Raw genomic sequence first — 20,614 nt, 5'->3', positions numbered from 1 at the left:
CAACGGGCCCAAGACCGATCCCTGTGGAACGCCACTTGTTACAGATCCCCACTCGGATTTAACCCCATTTATGGACACTCTCTGCTTCCTGTCAGTGAGCCATGACTCGATCCACGAGAGCACTTTTCCCCCAATGCCATGAGCTGCCACTTTCTTTAACAGTCTATGGTGCGGAACTCTATCAAAAGCCTTACTAAAATCTAAGTAAATAATATCAAATTCTTTATTGTGGTCAACAGCCTCAAAAGCTTTACTGAAAAAAGTTAATAAATTAGTTAGACAAGACCGGCCTCTTGTGAATCCATGCTGAGTATCATTAATCAAGCTATGCTTATTGAGATGGCTTCTTATAATCTCAGCTATAATTGACTCTAGTAATTTGCCTACAATTGAGGTCAGGCTTATTGGGCGGTAATTTGACGGTAACGACTTGTCCCCTGTTTTAAAAATATCAGTTACATTAGCCATCTTCCACATATCAGACACTACACCTGTTTGAAGAGATAAATTAAAAATATTAGTTAATGGTTCACAGAGTTCCATTTTGCATTCCTTAAGAACCCTTGAAAAAACCTCATCAGGACCCGGCGACTTATTTTGCTTCAGTCTGTCTATCTGCTTCACAACCATCTCATTAGTGACTGTGATGTTACATAATTTATCTTCTTCTAGCCCACTGTAAAAATTTATTACTGGAATATTGTTAGTGTCTTCCTGTGTAAAAACTGAGAGAAAATAATTATTTAAAATCAAGCACATTTCATTCTCTTTGTCAGTAAGATGCCCATAGTTATTTTTAAGGGGACCTATCTTATCTCTAACTTTTGTTCTATAGACCTGGAAAAAACTTTTTGGGTTAGTTTTAGAATCCCTAGCAACTTTAATTTCATAGTCCCTTTTAGATGACCCTCACCTCTTTTGATACGCCTATAAATTCCTTTCTTATGCCCTAGTAGATATTTGAGCCTATTATTCATCCATTTTGGGTCATTTCTATTTGATCTAATTTCTTTATATGGGATAAACGCTCTTTGAGCAGCATGTATAGTGTTCAGAAAACTGTCATATTGATAGCTCTCTTCGTTACCCCAGTCAACAGATGATAAGTGTTCTCTAAGCCCATCGTAATCTGCTAAGCAAATGGGGGCCTGTCCGGGATGCTCTTGATCCAAGGTGTTGGAGAAATTTTTGCAGTTTGACATACTAGTAACTCTATGATCAAACACTTTGGGTACTTTCCTAATCTGAAGACTTTGAGTTTAGTCTTGTACAACATACCAGGTGGATGTATGTACTTGACTGAGTCTCTTGATCCAGGGAGATGGAAATACTATTTATGAGTTCTAACTCTAAGACAACCAACATTAAAATTCCTATTAGGATTATAGTTTCCCATAATCACTCTCTTGTAGTACAATTATTTTCCTGATGTATGCCAAAGTGAAACAGTTAATTGATACTCTGACTTTGTCTGAGTTAAGTACATTAAAACTTCAGACGTGTTGGCGAGTAGCCAAATATCTCGGTGTGACGTATAACAGGAATTACACCGCAGAAACTGTCAGAGCGTTAATTAAAGATATATTGTTTCCTGCTCATACAGAGATGTCTGATTATGATTCAGATTCAGAAAGCCTAGTGTCACAATTAGAAAGTATGACTCTATTTGATGAAGTAGAAGAAAGAGCAACTATGGCAGAAGTGTCTGAGCCTTGTGAAAACCTCCGCTCACACCTTCCCACCTCACTGACACAATAGTACAGAGTGTAGATGGTAGGATGACTCAGCCTAATACTAGCACAGTGTATGCTACACCTGTATATACTTATCCTAGACCAGATCTAGACTCTCTAGAGACGGCTGGACGAAGTTTCCGACCTAAGGACAGTCCAGAAAGACATGTTAATTTCCTTACTCCTCAATTACCCAGTGGTCCTATCTCTCATGAACAGTTTGAGAGGTTTGAACGCATCATTATGTTGCAGACTGCACAAATAGAGGCACAGAGGAAATTGAATGAAGAAGATTTCCAGAGAGAAAATGTTCGTCTGGGAAGACAACAGACTGATAGATCACAAGACATATTTAATGTGCAGAAAGCTGCCTCTATGGTTCCTAAGTTTTTTGAGAGTGACTTAGACACCTATTTTGATGTGTTTGAGAACCAGGCACGTGCTATGAACTGGCCACGTAAGCACTGGGCAACCTTGTTTCATACAGCTTTGACAGGAAGAGCTCAAAGTTGCACTGCTGCTTTACCATTTGCCAAGTACATTAGTTATGACGCTGTCAAGCAAACTATTCTAGAGACGTATAACTTGTTACCTGTAAGTTATCAACGTGCATTTCGTATGTTACAACGACAAGATCAAACTTGTGTAGAGTTTGCTCGTGAGAAAAAAGTTGCATTTGAGAGATGGTCTAGAGCTGCTAAATGTAACAACTACGACAGCCTTGTTCAGTTGTTACTACACGAAGAGTTTAACAACTGTATGTCTCCTGACATACAAGAATATCTGATCGATCATACTACCTCGGATATTCTGGAAACTGCAGCATTAGCAGACAATTATGAGATTTCTCACAAACTTGTACGTACTAAAAAACAGAAAAACAAGGTAACTAAAAATTGTCCTAGACGTTGGCAACCTAAATCAGCTGCTCACTGCCGGCCTGATGTACCTGCTACTGTAACTTCTCGTACCTTTACCAGGAAAACTCACAATCCTGAATCTGTCTCTGTGGTTAGACAGAAATCTGATATCGAGAAGAAGAAAGTTAAATGTACCTATTGTAACAGAAAAGGACATGCTAGAGAGTATTGCTATAAATTGGAAAGAGATGCGAGAGACAGTCGTGCGGCTGGCGCCCCCACACAAGTGGTATCCTCTTCCGAGCAACAAAGGCACCAAAATCCTAGTAATACCTCTGATCCTACTGTTTTAGATAATATTACTCAGAACAGATGACTAGCGTCAGAAAGTGTATCTGACGAAAAGATTCGTTCAGCCATGAGTCCTTACTTTTCGAGAAGTAAAGTAGGATTTGACGAATCACATCTTACTGAGATAATTACTTTCAGAGACACTGGCAGTTATCTCACGTTATTGAGAGAAGATGTACTGCCCATAACTGATGATACCTATTGCAAGATAGATGTATTGTTAGAGGCCTATGGAGGGGCTGTTATAAAAGTGCCTCTGCACAAAGTTTATATTCAAACAAGCTATTATACAGGTTATATTTCAGTGGGTATATCCAGTGGTGTATTTCCCATCAGGTCAGTGGACTTGTTGATAGGGAACGATATCCTTCATGCTGGTATATGTAAAGAACCACTTGTGATTGATAATAACACTGATGATAATTATGCCATTGAAGCTTGTAGAGAGAAACCTATTTTATTTCCTCTCAGCGCAATTACTAGAGCTATGTCAAAGATTCAACAACCATCCTTGTCTCCTGTTGAGTTAGTTGATGACAATGATTTGGGCTTGAATATGTTGTTTAGTGACGCTCTGCGCCCAGGATCATTAACACCAACTCCCCCCCTGTCAGCAACCTAGTCAGGACACAACTGACGTTAAATTTCTAACTCATGATGATTTAATCAAGGATCAGTTTGTTGATCAGTCACTGGAAAGACTGAGAGATATAGCAGTTACTGAGAGTGAAGCAAAGGATCTCAATAATTGTTACTATTATAGTAACGGTGTACTGATGGAGAAAAATACATGTAAGTTGTCAGCTGATAGTGTTTCCACCACAGTCAAGCATCTCGTAGTGTTACCAGTTACATTTCGTGAACAAGCCATTGATTTTGCTCACAATAGTCCCATAGGAGGACATTTGGGTGTCAAGAAGACACTCTGTAAACTGACAAAACATTTTACTTGGCCAAAGATGAAGGAAACAGTAGCTGATCATGTGCGACGTTGCCACGTGTGTCAAGAGACAGACAAGCCAGCGCACACACCACCTGCACCTCTCATTCCTATCACCGTGCATGGTGAACCATTCTCACGTCTTATTATTGATTGTGTTGGTCCTTTGCCTAGAACCAAACTAGGAAACCAATACTTATTTACTATTATGGACGCTGCAACACGCTATCCCGAAGCTATTCCTATGAGAAAAATTAATGCTCGTGCTATTGTGAGAGCCCTGATGAAATTTTTCTCCCTGGTTGGATTGCCACGAGAGATACAATCAGATCAGGGATCTAACTTCACTTCTAAGATCTTTCGAGAAGCATTATCCCACCTAGGAATAAAGTCTGTACTTTCAACCAGTTATCATCCACAGTCACAAGGTGCTCTAGAGAGATTTCATCAGACACTGAAGTCAATGATGAGAGCTTCTTGTGAACATTTTTCTAGAGACTGGGATGAGGGTACACCTTTTCTTCTGTTCGCTATGAGAGAAAGTGAGCAAGAAAGTCTCGGGTTTAATCCTTTTGAATTAATATTCGGACACCAAGTGCGTGGTCATCTCGCAGTGTTGAAAGACGTGTGGACAGGAAAATCAAATCCATCATTGAGTACTTCACCTTCATTAATGCAGCAACATTTGACAGCCGCTAGAGAGCTAGCTTCGAAAAACCTAGTTTCAGCCCAAGCTAGAATGAAGCAACATTATGACAAGCGTGCTGTCTCTCGTTCTTTTAAAGCAGGAGATAAGGTGATGGCTAGGAAATTAGTACCAGGTCATGCTCTACAAGCCAGGTATGATGGTCCCCTGGAAGTAGTGAAAAAGCTTAGCGACGTAAATTATTTGGTACGTACGCCTGGGAAAAAGAAATCTAATCATGTGTACCATGTTAACCAGCTTAAGACATACTACGCTAGTCCTCTACCTACTACTTCTATTCTTCCTAGGACAGAGGAAGAAAACGTCAGTCTACCTGACATCTCTAGAGGTATAGAGGTTCGTTTAGAAAATTCAGTGACTCTACAATCACTAGACCATTTTCTTAGTAACCTTGGGATTGATAAAGCTGGTGATATTAAAAATATGATTTTGCATTTCCCTGAATTGTTCAGTGATGTTCCTGAACGTTGTACTCTAGGTGTACATGACGTTGATGTACAGGGAGCATCACCCATTAAGCAATCACCATATAGGATGAGTCCAACGAAGCATCAAGCATTGAGAGAAGAGGTTGATTTTCTGTTATCTCACGGACTTATTGAGCGCAGTAAAAGTCCATGGGCATCTCCCTGTATTTTAGTGCCTAAACCTGACGGTAGTTTCAGGATGTGCACTGATTACAGTGCACAGCCTGATGGTTATCCTCTACCTCGCATTGACGACCTTATTGACCGTGTGTCAGGAGCCCAGTTTGTCAGCCGTTTAGATCTCTTACGAGGCTATTATCAAGTCCCGCTTACTGAACGTGCTCAAGAAATATCTGCTTTTACTGTTCAAGATGGATTGTTTAACTACCTCGTCACCCCCTTCGGCCTATGTAACGCTGCTTCTTCATTCCAACGTATAATGAACGAGTTGACCTACAACTTAGAAGGAGTAGAAGCCTACCTTGACGACTTAGTGGTGTACAGTGACGAGTGGGAACAGCACTTGACGCGTCTCAGAGCATTGTTTGAGAGACTGGCGCACTACAACTTCACTGTTAACTTAGCTAAATGTAGTTTTGGTCAAGCCAAGATTACCTATCTAGGCTTTTGTATCGGCCAAGGTGAGGTTGCTCCTATTGAGGCTAAGGTTCGTGCAATTTCTGAATTTCCAGTGCCACAGGATAGGAAGGGAGTACAGAGATTCCTGGGTATGGCAGGATATTATCGCAGGTTCTGTCCAAACTTTTCTCAGATTGCAGCTCCTCTCACTGAGCTTACTAGTAGTAAAGTTCAGTTCATCTGGACTAGAGATTGTTCAGACTCGTTTAAAAGGTTGAAACGTTTGCTCTCCTCTGCTCCTGTGTTGAAAAGTCCTAATTTTAATCTTCCCTTCTTTTTACATATAGATGCGAGTGGTTATGCAGTGGGTGCTGTGCTGCTCCAACAGTCAACATCCACTGATATTCTCCATCCTATATGTTACTATTCATCTAAGCTCAAACGACACCAGAAAAATTATGCTATAGCTCTTATGGTGTCCTTAGAACATTTTGACGAGTATTTGGGCACTTCCCCATTTAAAATTTTAATGCCCAAATACCTTTTGTTACTTGCTATGTCAAATTCATTAAAGTAACTTAATCCCTCCAGCCCATATTAACTATGTATACTCATGTCTAATTATTATATTTATGTATTCACAGTATTGTTGTGTGTAAGGAGACATAAGCTGAGTATTGAGTGGGTAGTGTCGTGTGGGCGATGTTACTGCTTGGCGGAACACTGTCCTGCCGCAGACCACCCCCCTCACTACACACCTTAAGCTGTTTCATACTCAGATGTCCATACTGCATAGCATTCCACAACCACTACTTAAGAGTGGAATGCAGTCTCCTCTACTATGTTCGAGCCTCAACGTGCCCTACTCATCTGCGCTATCCTGTCTCTACACTGATGTACATAACCGCGGGTATGCAGAGATATGATACTGTGTACTGCCCTAGTACTAGGGGCATATCCTAGTGACAGATGCTGTGAAATTGTAGAGGTGCTTGGCACAAGAGAGACTCTGATTAATGTTTATATTATATTGTTAGTAATGTAACCTGAGTAATCAGTAATGTGAAAGACATTAATGCAACTCCTAGTGCGACCGTCTGTCGTGTTGGGGGGGTGTTGCAACCCCTGAATGGGTTGCAATGATTATTATGTATATATATAATTATTATCTTTTCATATAATTTTATATTGCTTGTATTTGCGATAATAGCTAAATCGTAAATGTATTGCTTTATATTGTTATTTGACTTGTTAGGTTGGATGTAACATAATATGTGCTCAGTTCAAGTCTTGATTGTCAAACTACTGTAATTATCGCTCCTTGCTCGTTATATTGCCGGCTTCTTGCTGGGCGACTGCTGTCCACGGAGCTATCACGTGATCGAGGGGAGGGGGGTGTCCTCACCTCTCCTAAAGTATTCAGTCTGCTCTAGACTCTCTTGGTGGTCGGACAGATTGTCTGTCTCATTATTCTTGTTAGTTCTGTAGAACTCTGTTCACTGAACATTGTATAGACTTAGTGATTTTCGATGTTGTACTGAGGTTGTGTGTCTCATAGACACTCTGAGTAACTCAGGTCCTGAGCTGTAACTTCTCACTTAACTTGTACTGGTATCTGTGTATTATCACAGTTGGGGATTTTCTTATGCTGAACTTAGATTCAGTAGTATGGGAGTTTTGTGACTTTTGTGGAGGATCTGCAGATGGTCCCTACTTAGTGTCGTTATATTATCTCCTTGTTCCTGATTCAGTGTTGCAGTTGCTTGTTATATTGCTATTGGGCTTAGCATTCTTTTTATTGTTCAAGCAGACTGTTCTGATTGCCAGTTGGTCAAGAAGTTAGTTTATGTGAGGACTTTGTCAGTCACTTGTTTAAGTCTAGTCAAGTCGTGAGACATAGTGAACTACTTGGAGCACTTACACACATACACACAAACTTACTTGTACATATTTGTAATATCTTATTAAATGTTAATGTATCAGACGGTACTTAAGAATTATAAATGTGATATGTGCTTTCAGCACAATAATACTGTAAACGAGAGATGATGTTATTTTGATTACTGTGATTAATTTAATTTAATTTAATTTGATAATATACCTCTAGACAACTTAATGATTAATAAATTTATTAAATTTTAATTTCTCTAGTTAGTAGCCTACCAGTTGTAATCCTGAAGCACTATTAAATAATGCTGAATTTTAATGGATAATTGGACAAGGATACTGACTACTTGTTACGAAAACCCAGTAACAGGCTGGATGCTAGAAGGGCAGTCCTTTCTAGTGTTCACTGGAGATCTCTAAGCTTTTAGAATCGCGTTTTTTGTAACAAGAGAGGATTCCCTTTTTTAACAATGTCAAGTAACTCCCCGTATCCCTATAGGTTTTAACAGGTACCACTTGACACTCGTCAATGCCAGCTTTTCCTTTTGAAAAATATGGGCTCATTGCCTTTTCAATTTCTTGCCCTGAGATGGCCCTCGTCTCTGGTCATCTCGATGAAGTGGTCTTCGGTCCTGCCAGCCGTAGATCCGTCTGTAGATATCCCTGCATATGGGCTACTGAAGACACCATCTGAATAGGAGCACCTTCTCGATACTTATATTTCCTATCCCTTTCCAGCTGATAACAATTTTTTCTCACATGACCTCCCTTTTGGCAATATGAACAGGACAAGTTCTTCCTGGCTTTATACACCTCCCGGTTCTGTCTTGGTTGAAACCGGTCACCATTGCATGGCTTATCCAGGGTTCAAGAGGTCACTGCTTCTGAAGGAAACTTTTGGCGAGGTTCTGTTCTTGACTTAACTGGTCGAACCTTCTGGCCCAATTTTACTGCTTCCTCTCTGGATGTTCTATTACGGGTCAGCTGGCTGGAGATCTCGTAGCGATCGGCCCGTGCAGCGGTCTCCATCACATCAGGCGTTGGATGGTCGATCAGGAACTACCGCAAATCCCGAGATATAGAATTATAGAAGTCCTCTTGTAGTATTAATTGGGTTAGGCTGCTTTCAGTGTTGCTTTGTGAGGCTCTTTGCCACCTCTCGAAAGCTACCTTCTTCTGCCTGGTGAAATCCACCCAAGTTTGCCCTGGTAACCTTTGCAGGGTACAGAAGGCTTGCTGGTAGCTCAAAGGGTGTAGATCATAGGTCTCCAGTATGACCTTTTTGACAGAGTCATATTGTATGTACTTTTCGTAAGGCAATGCCGTGGTACATTCTCGAGCTTTACCAGTCAGCGTCGTATGCAACAAGACAGCCCAGAATTTTCGGGGCCACTGCATAGCTCGAGCGTGATTTTCGAACGTATCGAAATACGTGTCCAGATCAGACTCGCAAAACTTGGGCACCAATGATGCTGCTTTATGAATGTCGAAAAGATTTCTGGGGGCCTCGGGCCTCGCAACTCCTTCCCTTTGCCGCTGACGTTCGTAGAGTATGGTGACCCTCTCAAACTCTTCTGCATTCAGCTTCCTTTGGGCTTCTATTTGGGCCATTTGTAAAATAATAAGGCGCTCCATTCTTTCGAACTGGGTCTTGGATATGGACCCAGTCAGTAGTGGAGGAGTTGGAGGATACAAGTTTTCCTGTCTTTCCTTGGGTCGAGCACCTGCGCTGGGTGCTTCTTGTGAACCAGAGTCGGAAACTTGGTGATTAGACGCCCCAATTTCAGGCACCTCTCCCAGAGATGTCAGCTCAACAGCACCCTTTGATTCTGGCTCAGCCACATCACCAGAGCGTAGGGAAGTTGGAATGCCACCAAGATTAAGTCCTTCTGCTCCAAGAGATCGGTCCAAGTCTTCAAACTGAGATACTGACGATACTGATGACTTGCCTCATCAGTATCGTCAATGTCATCCACCTCCCCTTGCTCCGGGAACAGCATGTTTCTCAGAATAGATCGAGTGATCTCGGCGGTGTAATATTTGTTATACTTCACTGTTACGAAAAACGCGATTCTAAAAGCTTAGAGATCTCCAGTGAATACTAGAAAGGACTGCCCTTCTAGCATCCAGCTTGTTACTGGGTTTTCATAACAATTAGTCAGTATCCTTGTCAAATTATCCATTAGAATTCAGTATGATTCATTAGTGCTTCAGGATTACAACTGGTAGGCTACTAACTAGAGAAAATAAAATTTAATAAATTTATTAAGTCTAGAGGTATATTATCAAATTAAATTAATCACAGTAATCAAAATAATATCACTTCTCTCGAGTAAAGTATTATTGTGCTGAAAGCACATATCACATTTATAATTATTAAGTACCGTCTGGTACATTAACATTTAATAAGATATTACAAATATGTACAAGTAAGTGTGTATGTGTGTAAGTGCTCTAAGTAGTTCGCTATGTCTCACGACTCAACTAGACTTAAACAAGTGACTGACAAAGTCATCAAATAAACTAACTTCTTGACCAACTGGCAGTCAGAACAGTCTGTTTGAGCAATAAAAAGAATGCTAAGCCCAATAGCAATATAACAAGCAACTGCGACACAGAATTAGGAACAAGGAGATAATGTAACAGCCCTAAGTAGGGACCATCCGCAGATCCTTCACAAAAGTCACAAAACTCCCATACTACTGAATCTAAGTTCAACATAAGAAAATCCCCGACTGTGATAATACACAGATACCAGTACAAGTTAGGTCAGAAGCTACAGCTCAGGACCTGAGTTGTTCAGAGTGTCTATGCGACACACAACCTCAGTACAACGTCGAAAATCACTAAGTCTGTACAATGTTCTGTGAACAGAGTTCTACAGAACTAACAAGAATAATGAGACAGACAATCTGTCCAACCTCCAAAAGAGTCTAGACCAGACTGAATACTTCAGGCGAGGAGAGGACACCCCCCTCGATCACGTGATAGCTCCGTGGACAGTACTGCCCAGCAAGAAGCCTGCAGGGGAACGAGCAAAGAGCGATAATTACAGTAGTTAGACAATCAAGACTTGAACTGAGCACATAATATGTTACATCCTACCTTACAACAGGTAACTAAGTCAAATAATATTATAAAGCAATATATTCACGATTTAGCTATTATCGCAAATATAAACAATATAAAATTATATGAAAAGGTAATAATTATATATATACATATTAATCATTGCAACCAATTCAGGGGTTGCAACATTCACTCTTAGGCATACGGCAATTTGTCAGCACTTCTGAAGTTTTAAAGACTTCAAATCCTCCAAGGCTAACTCACATATTAACTGTTGTATTTGAGCCTCCACAGTTAATTTTATGGGAACCTGAACAGCAGCTCACTTTCATGGGACTGGCACTTACTTCCTAGGGCTGATATTTCCTCCAGCACCTTGGATCAGAGAGCAAATCCCTGACAGGCCCCCACTATGTTATGAACATAGTCAGTTGGTCCCTGGGTTATAGTGCTTTTCGTAACGAAATAAACTAGAATTTTCTTAGTTTCTATTTAATTTATTAATAATCATAACAATCACTTAAATCCACCTTCTCACATTTCGCACTATGAGTAGAATACTTTTACCATTTCTCATTAAAAGATCACAGTACTAGGTCAAGTATTTACAAATGGCTCAGTGAGTGAGTCACGAAATATTAGTATATGTACATGCACAGGCGTTGCCTAAAAACTCGAACACATTAATAGATTTCTTATGATAGGGTTCAGTTTACAATAAGTCCTCTTACACTACAGAGGCTTGCTCACTTGGCTTCACTTTCTCTAAGAGCTTCTTAACTGCCTTCTCCAACCGAGATAAGTGTTAGCAATGAGTTCCCGAAAATTCCTAGGATTTTCTAGAGAGGCAAATGGTGGTTTTAGAGGTGGATACTCCCCTTGACCCTTTCTGGTCCAGAGGAAGGTATGAACTGAACTCAGTGAGGATTTACCAGCCCACTTTGTCTCGGTCGGAGCAGGGGTTGAGTAACTCAAAACACCTACTAGTGCTTGGCCAGGTCGCACCAGCAGTTGATACTAATTAAACGACCTACCTATATACAAAGCTAAGTAATACGACCAGATAATATTATAAAGTCGAGTAAATCCATTTTAGCTACTAATGGAATTACTCCTGAATATAATATTAAGTGAAATAGCAAAATAACATGAAAAAGTATACCATTGTGATAATAAGAAGTAGAAACATAAGAACATAAGAACGAAGGAACACTGCAGAAGGCCTACTGGCCCATGCGAGGCAGGTCCAAGTCCCTACCGGCTTAAGCCAATGCACCCAACCTAGTCAGGTCAGGTCACATTGACTTAAGGGAGGAACACGGCAACCGACCTGTTAGCACAAGCTATCAGGTCCAACTCACACCCACCCACATCTACTCATGTATTTATCCAACCTATTTTTAAAGCTACACAACGTTCTGGCCTCTATAACGGTACTTGGGAGTTTGTTCCACTCATCCACAACTCTATTACCAAACCAGTACTTTCCTATATCCCTCCTGAATCTGAATTTTTCCAACTTAAAACCATTGCTGCGAGTCCTGTCTAGGCTAGATATTTTCAGCACACTATTTACATCCCCTTTATTTATTCCTGTCTTCCACTTATAAACCTCAATCATATCCCCCCTAATTCTACGTCTTTCTAGAGAGTGCAGTTTCAGGGCCCTTAGTCTATCCTCATAGGGAAGGTTTCTGATACATGGGATCATCTTTGTCATCCTCCTTTGTACATTTTCCAGAGAATTTATATCCATTCTGTAATACGGTGACCAAAACTGTGCAGCATAATCTAAATGAGGCCTAACCAAGGATGTATAGAGTTGAAGAACAACCTGAGGACTCCTATTATTTATGCTTCTTGATATGAAGCCAAGGATTCTATTAGCTTTATTGCGAACACTTATGCACTGTTGTCTTGGTTTCAGATTACTGCTAACCAGAACTCCTAAATCTTTTTCGCAATCCGTAATATTAAGATCTACATTATTTAGTTTATATGTGGCATGGTTATTGTCCTGTCCAACATTTAGAACTTTGCATTTGTCTATATTAAACTGCATCTGCCACTTCTCCGACCACTGCATCAGTCTATTCAAATCTTCCTGGAGTGCTCGAATGTCCTCGTCAGAATGAATTCGACGGCCTATTTTGGTGTCATCGGCAAACTTGCCGATGTCGCTCTTTATGCCCTCATCTATGTCGTTTATGTAGATTGTGAACAGCAGGGGGCCCAACACTGACCCCTGTGGAACACCGCTCGTGACGCTTCCCCACTCTGATTTCTCCCCATTTATGCAAACTCTCTGCTGCCTATTTGTCAACCATGCCTCTATCCAGGAAAAAATTTCTCCTCCTATTCCATGTGCTTTAATTTTCCTCAATAGTCTCTGATGTGGGACCCTGTCAAAAGCCTTACTGAAGTCCATATACACAATATCATATTCATTACCATGATCTACCTCCTCAAATACCTTAGTGAAAAAAGTTAATAAATTCGTAAGGCAGGAACGCCCCTTTGTAAAACCATGCTGAGATTCGTTGATTAATTTATGCTTTTCAAGGTGGCTACGAACTGCCTCGGCAATTATTGATTCCATAAATTTTCCCACTATGGAGGTTAGGCTTATTGGTCTATAGTTCGAAGCTAAGGACCTGTCACCTGTTTTGAAAATAGGTATCACATTTGCCATTTTCCACTTATCTGGCACCATGCCAGTTTGTAGTGATATGTTGAAAAGATTAGCCAAAGGTGTGCTAAGCTCCTCTTTACATTCCTTTAGAACCCTTGCATACAGTTCATCAGGGCCTGGGGATTTGTTAGGTTTTAATTTATCTATTTGCCTAAGGACCATGTCACTTGTGACCCTAATAGTGCACAGTTTATTATCGTCCTGTTCTACATAATTTATCATTACTGGAATATCGCTGGTATCCTCCTGTGTAAAAACTGAGAGGAAGTATGTGTTAAAAATTCTACACATTTCCTTATCACTGTCAGTGAGCTGACCCGAGGAACTTTTGAGTGGGCCTATCTTGTCCCTGATCTTACTTCTGTATACCTGAAAGAATCCTTTTGGGTTAGTCTTCGATTCTCTTGCAACTTTAACCTCATAATCTCTATTTGCTTTTCTAATTCCCTTTTTTATTTCTCTCTTTAACTGAATATATCGATTTCTTAATTGCCCCTCTCCTCTTTTGATTTGCCTATATATGCCTCTCTTTTGACCAATCAGATATTTTAATCTATTGTTCATCCATTTAGGATCATTTTTGTTTGATCTGATTTCCCTATTTGGAACATAATTTGACTGAGCAGCTAGAACTATGCCCTGGAAAGCATCATATCGGCAACCATCACCACCTACCTGACCCCTAGTCAGGTCATTCCAGTTCAGCCCACCTAAGTAATTTTTCAGTCCTATGAAATCAGCCAAGCGAAAGTCAGGGACGGAGACTTGATTGCCATTATTAGGGGAATTCCATGATATGTTAAAACTGAGTGATTTGTGATCACTCTCCCCAAGCTCATCATTAACCTCAAGATTATTAATTAGTGTTTCCCTACTGGCAAGAACCAAGTCAAGGAGGTTATTTCCCCTAGTTGGCTCTGTCACAAACTGTTTTAAAAAACAATCCTGGATCGTATCAAGAAAGTCACCCGACTCTAAATTTCCTGTCAAATTGCTCCAGTCAATCTGTCTATAGTTGAAATCTCCCATTAGCACAACATTTTCGTATGTAGATGCCTTACGAATTTCGTCCCATAGAAGTTTACTGCACTCCCTATCAAGATTTGGGGCCCTGTAAATCACACCCAAAATTAGTTTTTCTCGGCCCTCGAGAAGCTGTAACCAAACAGATTCAGTGGCTGACGCTTCTAATTTAATATCTTGTCTAACACAACAATTTAAATTGTCTCTGACATACATCGCTACTCCACCACCTTTCCTGTTGACCCTGTCAGTGTGGAATAATTTATAGCCTTGTATGTGACATTCAGAGGGCATCTCTCTATCTTTCAGATTGAGCCAGGTCTCTGTTATAGCAATAATATCTATGTTTCCTGCACTTGCAATTAATCTTAGCTCATCTATCTTATTTCTAACACTCCTGCTATTAGTATAGTAAACCTTAAGGGAGCTAGTCCCTTGCTGCCCTCTGCTGTCCCCCTTTGTTTGCTGACCTGTTCTATTGTCTTTATTTATAACTTCATGCTGAATGCCTTTTATACATTTACTGTTTCCAACCCTAGTGTTGCAACCTGCTTGTTTCCCACACACACCCATACCTCTATCTTCCATCAGTTTAAAATCATAGGCATTTCACCAATGGCCTTCTCAATCGAGTCTGCAAGTGCTACCACCCCTGCCCCAGAGAGATGAACCCCATCCCTTGCATACATATCATGTTTGCCATAAAAGTTGTTCCAGTTGTCAATGAATGGGATTGCAAGTTCCTTGCAGTATCTGTCTAGCCAGCAATTTACACCAATTGCCCTAGACAACCATTCATTTCCTACTCCCCTTCTAGGCAAGATGCTACATATGATTGGGATCCCTCCCTTAGACTTAATGAAATCTATAGCTGACCTGTACTTATCTAGCAGCTCTTCTCTCCTACCCTTCCCAATATCATTTCCACCAGCACTGAGACAGATAATGGGCTTGTTCCCATTACCTGACATGATATTATCCAGTCTGTTGACAATGTCCCCAACACCAGCTCCAGGGAAGCACACTCTATCTCTCATCTTCTTATTCCTATTACAAAAAGCACGATCAACATATCTTACCTGAGAGTCACCAACCACAAGAATGCGCTTACCTTCATTAGCAGGGGCAGTAGTACCCTTACCTTCACTGGCCACTGAAGTACATTCATCCTGGAGAACAGAGAAGCGATTTCCTACCTTCAGATCTGCACTCTTAACTTTCCTTACTCTGATGCGCCTCCCATTACTGTGAACAACTCGCCACTTGTAGCAGGTGCTGGGCTGCACCTCACTGCTGGTAGCCGTTGCTACCACCCCACCTACAGCCTCCTCACAGTGAGAGACAGACTGCACCTCACTGCTAGAAGCCTCATTCCCCACATCTCCAACCACCTCACACTCTCTCCCAGGCCCATTGAGGTGGACCTTCAGCCTCCTAATCTCCTCCTGGAGAAGCAAGACCTCCTCCTTCAACTCTCCAACCTCAGCTTTTAAAACACTGTAGAAGCAAGCCATGCTTTGTAACCGTCCACGCTAATCCCCAAGCAGCTCAGGGTCTGTGACCTCACGTGACGACTGACCACTGAACACTGAACGTGACGACTGACCACTGAACACTGTCTACTTAAATTAACAAAAGGGTATAACAGTGGTGTTGACTGCTCATACAGTGGTGGAGGTGTTGACTGGTCATACAGTGGTGGTGATGATTGGTCATACAGTGGTGGAGGTGTTGACTGGTCATACAGTGGTGGAGGTGCTGACTGGTTATACAGTGGTGGAGGTGCTGACTGGTCATACAGTGGTGGAGGTGCTGACTGGTCACACTGTGGTGGAGGTGTTGACTGGTCATTCAGTGGTGGAGGTGTTGACTGGTCATACAGTGGTGGAGATGCTGACTGGTCATACAGTGGTGGAGGTGTTGACTGGTCATACAGTGGTGTTGTTGACTGGTCATACAGTGGTGTTGTTGACTGGTCATACAGAGGTGGAGGTGTTGAATGGTCATACTGTGGTGGTGTTGACTGGTCATACAGTGGTGGTGGTGTTGACTGGTCATACAGTGGTGGAGATGATAACTGGTCATCCACTGGTGGAGGTGTTGACTGGTCATACAGTGGTGGAGGTGTTGACTTGTCATACAGTGGTGGAGGTGTTGACTGGCCATAGAGTGATGATGTTGACTCGTTATACAGTGGTGGAGGTGTTGACTTGTCATGCAGTGTTGGAGGAGTTGACTGGCCATAGAGTGATGATGTTGACTCGTTATACAGTGGTGGAGGTCTTGACTGGTCATACACTGGAGATGTTTACTGGTCAAACAATGGTGGTGTTGACTGGTTACTCAGTGATGGTGTTGATTAGTCAAATTATTGAGGTGTTGACTGGTCATACAGTGGTGGTGGTGTTGATTGGTCATACAGGTGAGGAAGTGTTGACTGGTCACACAGTGGTCGAGGTGTTGAATGGTCATACAGTGGTGGCGTTGACTGGTCATACAGTGGTGGTGTTGACTGGTCATACAGTGTTGGAGGAGTTGATTGGTTATGTAGTGGTGGTGTTGACTGGTTATACAGTGGTGGAGGTGTTGACTGGTCATACACTGGAGATGTTGACTGGTCAAACATTTGTGTTGACTGGTCATGCAGTGGTGCTGTTGACTGGTCAAACAGCGGTGGTGTTGACTGGTCATACAGTGGTGGTGTTGACTAGTCATACAGTGGAGGAAGTGTTGACTGTTCATACAGTGGTGGAGGGGTTGACTGGTCAAACACTGGTGGTGTTGACTGGTCACGCAGTGGTGCTGTTGACTGGTCAAACAGTGGTGGTGTTGACTGGTCATGCAGTGGTGGTGTTGACTGGTCATACAGTGGAAGAAGTGTTGACTGTTCATACAGTGGTTGAGGCGTTGACCGGTCACACAGTGGTGGCGTTGACTGGTCATACAGTGGTGGTGTTGATTGGTCATACAGTGGTGGTGTTGATTGGTCTTATAGTGGTGGTGTTGACTGGTCATGCAGTGGTGGAGGTGTTGACTGGTCATGCAGTGGTGGTGTTGACTGGTCATGCAGTGGTGGAGGTGCTGACTGGTCATACAGTGGTGGAGGTGTTGACTGATCATACAGTGGTGTTGTTTACTGGTCATACAGAGGTGGAGGTGTTCACTGGTCATACTGTGTTGGTTTTGACTGCTCATGCAGTGGTGGTGGTGTTGACTGGCCATACAGCGGTGGTGTTGACTGGTCACACAGTGGTGGTGTTGACTGGTCATACAGTGGTGGAGGTGTTGACTGGTCATATAGTGGTGGAGGTGCTGACTGGTCATGCAGTGGTGGAGGTGTTGACTGGTCATACAGTGGTGGAGCTGTTGACTGGTCATACAGTAGTGGAGGTGTTGACTGGCAATTCACTAGTGGTGTTGACTGGTTATACAGTGGTGGAGGTGTTGACTTGTCATACAGTGGTGATGTTGACTGGTCAAACAATGGTGGTGTTGACTGTTCATACAGTGGTGGAGGTGCTGACTCGTCATGCAATGGTGGTGTTGACTGGTCATACAGTGGTGGTGTTGACTGATAATACAGTGGTGGTAGTGTTGACTGGTCATATAGTGGTGGTGGTGTTGAATGGTCAAACAGTGGTTTAGGTGTTGACTGGTCATCCAGTGGTGGAGGGGTTTACTGGTCATACAGTGGTGGAGCTTTTGACTGGTCATAAAGTGGTGGTGTTGACCGGTCATACAGTGGTGGTGTTGACTGTTCAAACAGTGGTGGTGTTGACTGGTCATGCAGTTGTGGAGATGTTGACTAGTCATACAGTGGTGGAGGTGTTGACTGGTCATTTAGTGGTGGAGGTGTTGACTGGTCATACAGTGGTGGAGGAGTTGACTGGTCATACAGTGGTGGAGGTGCTGACTGGTCATACAGTGGTGGAGGTGTTGACTGGTCATACAGTGGTGAAGGTGTTGACTGGTCATACTGTGGTGGAGGAGTTGACTGGTCATACAGTGGTGGAGGTGCTGACTGGTCATACAGTGGTGGAGGTGTTGACTGGTCATACAGTGGTGGTGGTGTTGACTGGGCATACAGCGGTGGTGTTGGCTGGTCATACAGTGGTGGAGGAGTTGACTGGTCAAACAGTGGTGGAGGTGCTGACTAGTCATACAGTGGTGGAGGTGTTGTTAACTGGTCATACAGAGGTGGATGTGTTGACTGGTCATACTGTGGTGGTGTTGACTGGTCATACAGTGGTGGTGATGTTGACTGGTCAGTGGTGGAGGTGTTGACTGGCAATTCACTGGTGATGTTGACTGGTTATACAGTGGTGGAGGTGTTGACTTGTCATACAGTGGTGATGTTGACTGGTCAAACAATGGTGGTGTTGACTGTTCATACAGTGGTGGAGGTGCTGACTCGTCATACAATGGTGGTGTTGACTGGTCATACAGTGGTGATGTTGACTGATCACACAGTGGTGGTAGTGTTGACTGGTCATACTGTGGTGGTGGTGTTGAATGGTCAAACAGTGGTTTAGGTGTTGACTGGTCATCCAGTGGTGGAGGGGTTTACTGGTCATACAGTGGTGGAGCTTCTGACTGGTCATAAAGTGGTGTTGACTGTTCATACAGTGGTGGTGTTGACTGGTCATACAGTTGTGGAGGTGTTGACTACTCATAGAGTGATGGAGGTGTTGACTGGTCATTCAGTAGTGGAGGTGTTGACTGGCCATACAGTGGTGGAGGTGCTGACTGGTCATACAGTGGTGGTGTTGACTGGTCATACAGTGGTGGTGTTGAATTTTTATACAGTGTTGGAGGTGTTGACTGGTCATGCAGTGGTGATGTTGACTGGTCATTCAGTGGTGGTGTTCACTGGTCACACAGTTGTGGTGCTCACTGGTCATACAGTGGAGGAAGTGTTGACTGGTCATACAGTGGTGGCGGTGTTGACTGGTCATACGGTTGTGGTGTTTACTGGTCATACAGTGGTGGCGGTGTTGACTGGTCATAGAGTTGTGGAGGTGTTGACTGGTCATACAGTGGTGGTGTTGACTGGTCATAGAGTTGTGGAGGTGTTGACTGGTCATACAGTGGTAGTGATGATTGGTCATAAAGTGGTGAAAGCGTTGACTGGTCATACAGTGTTGGTGTTGATTGGTCATACAGTGGTGGAGGTGTTGATTGGTCGTGAAATGGTGGTGGTGTTGACTGGTCATACTGTGGTGGAAGTGTTGACTGGTCATACAGTGGTGGAGGTGTTGACTGGTCATACAGTGGTGGTGGTGTTTACTGGTTATACAGTGGTGGTGGTGTTGACTAGTCATACAGTAGTGGAGGTGTTGAGTGGTCATACTGTGGTGGAGGTGTTGACTGGTCATACAGTGGTGGTGGTGTTTACTGGTTATACAGTGGTGGTGGTGTTCACTGGTCATAAAGTGGCTTTGGTGTTCACTGGTCATACAGTGGTAGTGGTGCTCACTGGTCATACAGTGGTGGTGGTGGTGATCACTGGTCATACAGTAGTAGTGGCGTTCACTGGTCCTACAGTGGTAGTGGTGTTCACTGGTCATACAGTGGTAGTGGTGTTCACTGGTCATACAGTGGTAGTGGTTTTCACTGGTCATACAGTGGTGGTGGTGTTCACTGTTCATACAGTTGTGGTGGTGGTGGTGGTGGTGTGTGTGTGTGTGTGTGTGTGTGTATGTGTGTGTGTGTGTTTGTGTGTGTGTGTGTGTTGTGTGTGTGTGTGTGTTGTGTGTGTGTGTGTGTGTGTGTGTGTGTGTGTGTGTGTGTGTGTGTGTGTGTGTGTGTGTGTGTGTGTGTGTGTGTGTGTGTGTGTGTGTGTGTGTGTGTGTGTGTGTGTGTGTTGTGTGTGCGTGTGTGTGTTGTTTGTGCGTGTGTGTGTGTGTGTGTGTGTGTGTGTGTGTGTGTGTGTGTGTGTGTGTGTGTGTGTGTGTGTGTGTGTGTGTGTGTGTGTGTGTGTGTGTGTGTGTGTGTGTTGTGTGTGTGTGTGTGTGTGTGTGTGTGTGTGTGTGTGTGTGTGTGTGTGTGTGTGTGTGTACTCACCTAGTTGTACTTACCTAGTTGAGGTTGCAGGGGTCGAGTCCAAGCTCCTGACCCCGCCTCTTCACAAGTCGCTAATGGCTAACGCGAAGGGCTGGAGTTTTGAGACTCTATGACCGCGGGTTCAATCCCGGCCGGGGGTATGGTTTTTTAAGTCGCTACTAGGTCACTCTCCCTGAACCATGAGCTTTATCGTACCTCTGCTTAAAGCTATGTATGGATCCTGCCTCCACTCCATCGCTTCCCA

The sequence above is a fragment of the Cherax quadricarinatus genome, chromosome 7 (assembly GCF_038502225.1).
Source record: "Cherax quadricarinatus isolate ZL_2023a chromosome 7, ASM3850222v1, whole genome shotgun sequence".
Lineage (NCBI taxonomy): Eukaryota > Metazoa > Arthropoda > Malacostraca > Decapoda > Parastacidae > Cherax > Cherax quadricarinatus.
Note: the sequence above shows the minus strand (reverse complement) of the source record.